Raw genomic sequence first — 7,573 nt, 5'->3', positions numbered from 1 at the left:
GAGATGTTGCAGCTGGTTTCAACAGTGAGGGGATTTCATTCTGCATTTGTTTGGGTTTGGGATTTTTCCTGGTGGTTTGAATGTACCAGGAAATATCCTGGGGGCAGAATAAGTTTCCGTACATCCCTAGTCTTTAAAGTCCCAGCTGGGGGCAGTGCCCAGGGTGTGTGCCTCCTGGTAGGAGCTCGCTGTGCCAGTGTGTGTCCTCCCCATCCCCAGCCCCTGGGGTGGGAGAAGGGGTGTGCAGGGCAGGCGTGTGATGGGACCTCCTGAGCTTCAGGTCAGATCCTGCTATGGGTGCTGCAGGCTGTCTGCCTGCTCCCTGAAGGCATGGGGGAAAGCTCTCCATTCCCCAGAGCCCACCTTGGTCAAGAGGTGGGAAGCAGGGAGAGTGGTTGTGCCAGCAGCTTTCCTCTGATATTCCCCACAGGCTGTGTGGGCTGCAGAGGCGGCTGGATGTGTTCCCCAGCAACCAGGAGAGATGAACTATGTGGTCCCTCCACTGCCGCAGCAAAAAGCAGCGCCGGGGTGGCCCTGTGCAGGGCAGGGTTTGGTGTCAGCTGGCCTGCGGCTGGGGCAAAGGCAGCGCAATCTGGTGCTGAGACTATGAGATGGGTTCAGTCTCTTCCCTTCTCCTGTTCAAGGACCACATTTGCTTGTACACCAAGGCAAGGTGGCTATTTGGTGGGTCCTGCAGCCTCTCCTATGGATGCTGCCCCAGGGGATGGAGGTGGCCAAGCCAGGCCCTAGGGAGCACCTTCTCTCCTTGTCCTCCCTTTGCAGGCTCCTGTGTTCACCCTCAAAGGTTTCCCCTTCCCTTTGATGCATGGTTGACCTGAACCAGGATGCTGAGAGCTAAACCCCTGGCATGGATGCGACTAGTGCAGCCACTGCCAGGGCCATCCCTGCTTGTGTAACCTGCCAGGGCCAGAGCCTTCGCTGAGCTGCCAGCTCCCAAGCTCCCAGGGTGGTGTGATGCATCCTGGTCGCCTGGTGTTACCCAGACCTGCTCGGAAGCTGAGAAGAGGTGGGAGGAAATCCATGTCAGGGCCAGGATGGGCGAGTGGTGTTCTCATGGGCTCCTGCTGCAGCCCAAACCTCACTCTCTGCTCCTGGCACCGAGCACCGGCGGTGGAAAGTGTTCTAGCTCTGCAAATGCTCTAAAATCATAGTTTATGTGTGTGTGCATGTGTATATATACAGTGTTATAACCTGCTGCTCTCAGGAAGAAGCTTTAGTGCTTGCAGAGAAGGGAGCTGGGCAGGGCAGGAGTGTTTTATTTGCTCCTGCAGCAGAATCAGTGCAAGGAACGTGTCATCTGCTGGAAGCTGAGGAGGAACAAAGCGGGGGAGGCTGGCAGCAGCCAGATGTCAAGGCCTCCCCTAGAGCAGTGTGCAGGGAGGTGTGCAGGTGGCCCGAGGAGAAGCAGCTCAATGGGACAAGCATGACACTGCCCACCATATACTTGCCCCGGGAGGCTGTGCTTGGTGGCCCCCAGGTTCCTATCAGGCAGCAGCGGGCTGGAGTGGAGCAGAGCTGGGGCCAGCAGCATGGGTGCCACATCCCTGCTAGCCTGCCATGTGCCTGTGCTCACCCCCCATCGCACAGCAGGCTTGTGGGCATCAGCCACATGGAGGGGGCTGGCTGGAGCTCAGCAGCTGAGAGCAACCATGCAGGGAGCTTGAAATGCACCTGCTTTCTCCACCAGCTCAGCAGTGAGGTCCCTGCCATCCCCAGGTGCACCATGCCATCCCGGCTGGGTGGGACACCAGGGTGCAAAGCCACCAGAATTTCATGGTCCAAGCAGTGCAGTATTGGTCTTCCTGCTCTGTGTCCTCCTCATGCACAGCCCAAGTCCTCGCCTTGCCAGTCTTCTCCTTGTCTCTGCCCCAGGATGAGGTTCCCTCCACTCACCAGTGATGGTGTAGCTGTGGTGGCCACTGCCATGGCTGGCAGTCTCTCTGCAGCAAGTGGCTTTATAAAAAGCAGCAGATAAACCTCCAACTCTCCATGTCCCACAGCTCCCCAATCCCTAAACAGTGGAAGGAGCTCAGGAAGGAAAAAGCTGCCTTTTCCCTTATCTGCATCCTGACCTTCCCCCCATCTCCAGGGACTACAGTGCTCCTGGCGCCTTGTGGCACTGTGAAAGATGCCTGTGACCCACAGTGACACCTCAGGCTGGCACCCAAGTGCAGCATGGCTGCTCCCAGTTTCCATAGAGGTTTCCATGAGGGAGTGTTTTTCCCAGTGGAGGTGGCACTTTCCTTCACAGGGGTCTTAAAATCCTCCTCTGTTTGAGCACAATTAGCTCGGTGGAGGAAGAAGCCATCTGCCTGTAAACACCTGACATCCTACTGCCGGTCACAGCCTTGCTGAGAGATGCCTTCCTTGGCCTTCAGTCCAAATGGGAGCTGCCAGGCTGGCTGTGCATGGGCATAGCATGCCGTGGTCCTGGCAGGAGCTGGCAGGCCATAAGAAACCCGGGGGTACCCTTTGTGGGGAAGCTCAAACCCTTCCCTCGGGGCAGCTGCTGCCATGGCCCTTAGTCACGCTGAGAGTTGTCCTCATCTGCACGTATCATCATTAATTAATTGCAAGTGTGGGGGTTTCTCTGGGGACTGTGAATGCTATTCAGCATCCCAGCTCAGAGCAGGGACCTAGTGGTACTAGGGGGTCTCTTTACCATTTTTCTGCAACACTGTTTTCTTGAATGCACGTGTATGTGCACGTGCACGTGTTAACCGAGAGCCCCAGGATGACTTTTCCCCTTTCCCACTTGTGAGCATTCTGGATCTCTGTCCCCCACAGTCAGCCCTGGCTTTTCATAGAATCACAGCAAAGCTTGGGTTGGAAGGGACCTCTAAAGGTCATCATCTAGTCCGCCCCTCTGCGATGAGCAGAGACATTTTCAACTAGACCAGGTTGCGCAGAGCCCCGTCCAACCTGACCTTGACTGTTTTCGGGGATGGGGCATCTACCACTTCTCTGGGCAACCTGTTCCAGTGTTTCACCACCCTCATCATAAAAAATTTCTTCCTTATATCTAGAATTAATCTTTTAGTTTAAAACCATTACCTGTTGTCCTATCACTACATGCCCTATTAAAAAGTCTGTCCCCATCTTTCTTATAAGCTCCCTTTCCTGGCTCTCTGCCCCCAGCCATCGCCAACCAGTAGCCCAGTGGCTCCCTGCTCCACTCTTGGGCTGGGCCTGGCCTGGGTAATCCTTTGTGCCAAAGAGCATTGATTTAAGCATTATCAGAGGACAAAGCTGCACAACACAGAATGAGTGATGGGCCCCTTCCCTGGAGAGCTTGCAGCCCAATTAGCTCATGTTTGCTCAGTGCTTTGCACATAGAAAGTGCAGTATGAGGGGCTAAGCTTGCTGTGTGCACAGCGGGATATTATAATATAAAACAAACACGCGTGAGAGCCAGCCTGCAGTGGCATCTTAGTCAAATATGGGAAAAAGGCCTGGGAGTGGAACGAATAAACTCCACGCTGGTTCTTCCTTCCTTCCCAATTGCTGTGTGCTGGCTCCAGCAGCCGCTGGCTTGCACATGCGTGGAGGAGCACCAGAGAAGAGCTGCTCTGTGCACAGTGTCTCCCACACGCTGGCCCAAACAAACCTCCCTGGCCGTAGATCTCACTGTAAGCACTGTTTGCTCTCAGTTGCCTGAGGTTTGGCTTTATTCTCGTGCCGAGGAGTGCTGCTGTGAGTCAGTGCTGCCCTGCCTGATCCGCAGCATCCCTCAGGGTGAAGGGGCTTGTGCAGGTGGCTGCCATACCACAGAGGAAGGCACAAACGTCATCGTGCGGAGAGCCCCAGTGAAAGCTGGAGGCTGGGATGCCTTCTTGTCAAAAAATCTCATACGTGAAGCTTAGTCCGTCCCAGTGCCAAACTCAGCCATGCCTGCAGGGTCTGCAGGGCGGTGCTGGGGAAGAAGGGGAGGGCAGGGAGCTGGGGGTGACATGGCAGCCACCGCAGGGGACGTGGCAGGGGAGGGTTTTGCTCTCAAATGATATGTTGGTTTAAGGTGAGTCTCAGGTTTTTTCACTTGGAGCAGCGTGACCCTGTGCAGGGTTTCCCAAAGGTGGTGGCAACCCGCCGCTCCTGAGAGCAGAAAAACTTGCTTGGCTCCCCAAAACGGGATCACGGTCTCTCCCTCCCGGTGAGTCACGTTGTTTAGATAATCAGTGTTGACGGGGCAGTTTGGGAGCAGTGGGTGAGGAGAGGCGAGGGAGGAGGACATGCATTTTCTGTCCCAGGAACAGATGCCTCTTCCCTCATCCTACTGCCCACGTGGTCCCTTGCTATGGGTCCCTTCGTCTCTGCGCTGTCCCTTTCTGCAGGAAGCTCCCAGGGTGCTATGGGAGACACACAAAGCATCTGGAGATGGAAACAGGGGTGCTAGAGGGGTGTTCACTGTGGGGTTTGCATCCCCTGGGTGGTTTCATGGGCCAGCTGCTCCCCCCCACATCCTGCCCTGGCTGGCAGTGAGCCTGGGGTGCAGTTGCCCCTCGAGGGGAAAGCAGTGCCAGAGGTTATGGGTGGAGATGGTGATGTTTATTTACACCATCTTTAAGCAGCCTTATTTTACTCATTCATGCTCTTACGCTCATTTTCTCATTGATCCCACTCACCCCCACGCTCACACTCCCCATCCTCACAAGTACCCTGGCGTGTGTGCCCAGTCACTTGTCAGGGGAAAGGGACACCAGCTGCTCAGTCCTCCTGAGCTCTCTGGGCAATCACATCTCAATTGGAAATGAGAAAACTTGTCTTTGAGCAGGTGTTTTATACCCATTAGGAGTCACTAGTTTCTGCAGGATGGTCCTTTGCCTCCCAACCTTACTGACCTCAGCCTCCATAGCCCACCACCCAGGCTGCTGCTCGTGGTGTGGTTCTCTTTGGTTGGAAGATGTATCTGGTCTCTGGCAGGCTAATGGGATGGGCTGGTGTATGTCCCAGGTGAGGCAGCTGCTGTCCTGCTGATGATGGGGTGGGGTCTTCTGCTGGTGGGTTGTCTGTACTGTGGCCTTAGCAGAGTGTGGGCACAGCATTCGCAGCAGTGTCAGTGTTTGTGCTGCCAATCCAGCATCCAGTACCTGGGCTCCCCAGCAGGGTCTGACTCCACTCCCCATGGGTCTGTGGGTTACAGCCCCAGGGAGGCAGGCACTGCTATAGTGGGGTTGGTCCCCCATTCAGGCACTTCCTGTGAAGATGCTGAAGGTGGTGCAGAGCTCTGCCTGGGGATGCTGCTGCCCCATGCCCACCAGCAGCCTGGCCTTCTCTTTGCTTTTTGGACCTGGAGGCCATGACTCTAAGAGGGAAGGGCTAAGGGAGAGCCAGGGAGGAATGCCTCGGGCCCACATTGGGTTTTCGAGGTCTATGTCTGTGGTCCCATCCCCGCGGTGCTCATCCCCCTTGGGGATGGATGTGGCCTGTGGTGTGCCTGTTCTCCCGTGCACCAAGCTACCGGGACAGAGAGGTCACTGTGCCCTTTGGTGCCAAAACTGCCTCTGCTGGGTGCGCGCTGAGCTCAGTGCAGGGTGTTGATGAGCCTCGTGCTGAGTCAGTGGCAGTGGCTCGGGTTTCCTGGCCTCCGCTGCAGTCCTGCAAGGTCAGTCACTGCAGTCCCACAAGGTGGGACGCCGGAGGTTTGCCTCCCTGCCTGGTCCTGGGCAGGGCATGAACCTCATCTTCATGTTATCGTGGTCCTTCTTTTCCCCTCCCGCAGTCTGGCCTCATCTCCTTGCAAAGGAAGAAGGATGCGGAGGCTGTCAGGTAGTGGGGATGCTTGCTTTCTAGGACACATGGTCTGGCTCCTCAGCCTGGCTTTTCTGCTGGTTTTGCGTGGCTGTGGGCACCTCCACCAGCAGCCTGCACCCTGGCTGCCCATCTGCCAGCCGAAATGAGTAATCCCCTCCCTGCTGGAGCAGGACACCAAGGTTGGGTGAGCACAGGCATGCCGAGAAGCCTGGGTTAGTCATCTGAGCGCTCCAAAGACTTTGTTTTGGTGTTTTGCTACTCCAGCTGTCTGTGAATCCCCTAGCAAATGAGTTTTCTGGCAGGGTGCTTCAAGGGAAAGATAAATTTTCAAAAATTGCATTCGCATAAAAGAAATGTTTTATTTTTAATTGGAAATCTGATTCTCTGGATTAGTGCCCACCCAACCAGAGAGGAGAAGCATATGCTGGTGTATCAACAAAATAAACATGGCACTGACTATTCAAGGCAAACCTTACACACTGGAAATGCTTCATAGAAATTATCCAGCAAATCACCTTCAATAGCAAATTTCATACATTTGCTGTCTATTCACAGTCACTGCAAAGAGGAGGAAGAAGGATTGCCTTTCTCTAGTACTCTGCACATTTTCTGACCCTATTTTACCATCTTTCCTCTAAGTAAGACCTAGATTGGGTAGACCATATCTCGTGATTTCTGCCTCTATGTTATCGCTACATTTTCCCGGCTGCAACCCTGCCCACTCCTATGTTTCTTGACTTGCCCATCACTTGCTCCTCCAGGACTGTGGCAGCTCCGAGGGGCCCCTGTCTGTGGTTGGCATCTGGAGGCACTGCCTCACACACAGCTAACAGGAAGGAAGGCACCCACCCAGCTCTGTTATTCACAACAGTATTTCCTCCTCTGGCCATTAAATATTGTGAAAAGCACAATGACAGTGATACAGCTGGGAATAGGACCTGGTCTGGCGATGCTGCACTGTTAATTTGGACTTTTAAGATGCAATTGCAGAGTGCTGTCACCAGAGTATTGCAAAATACTGAAGTATATGTTTGGTGTGAAAATTTATCTTAGGTGTTTTAACAGTGACTTTAAGACTGACCTACAGTGTTGGTGTGATCTCTCACTCCGTATACCAAGCAAGGTATCTCCTCCAGTTGGAGGGAGGTTGAACATGTCCTACAAGTCTGAGTTCAAACTGTTCCTGGAGCACGTGAGCAGAAATCTCCTCTCCCTGCTTCTGCTGCATGTGCTGTTCCTGGAACATTTACATGATTTACTTTTAGCTGGTCGTTCCCAATGGTTATTTTAATGGTAACACTGCAGCTATATAATTTGCATAAGCTTTTCTAGGAGCAGCACCATAAAAGGTGAGAATAGCTGGAACAAATGGTCTCGAAAATACCAGTGTGGGTATTTGGAGGTGGGTTTCCATGGGTATCTGGGGGTGAAGGGACCGGGGAAAAGGCAGGAAAATGAGCTTGAGATCAGCTTTGTAGGACCTGCAAAACACCGCAAAGGCTGTTTTACAGAACTGAGCATGATGTGATGGCTCCTTTGGTCAGCAGAGTTGGAGGTGCCTAAGAGAGAGGGGACAGAGCTGGACCGAAGGCTTCAGGACTCTTCTGCTCCTGAAATTTCTCTGTGCAGTGCTGGATGGAGAGACAGGAACCAGTTTGGGTGGGTGGGTGAAGGCTTGCGTTTGGGAGGTTTGTGGACAGGAGAGCTTGGAGCGTGAGAGGCTAGCACCATCTCCGGGAGGAACCCATTGCTTTTTGGCCACCAGGAACAAAATATCTGCTACTGGAGAAAGGGGGCAGCA

This window comes from Pterocles gutturalis, unplaced genomic scaffold (genome assembly GCF_000699245.1).
Source record: "Pterocles gutturalis isolate BGI_N339 unplaced genomic scaffold, ASM69924v1 scaffold12399, whole genome shotgun sequence".
Taxonomy (NCBI): Eukaryota; Metazoa; Chordata; class Aves; order Pterocliformes; family Pteroclidae; genus Pterocles; species Pterocles gutturalis.
This window is presented reverse-complemented; position numbering follows the sequence as displayed.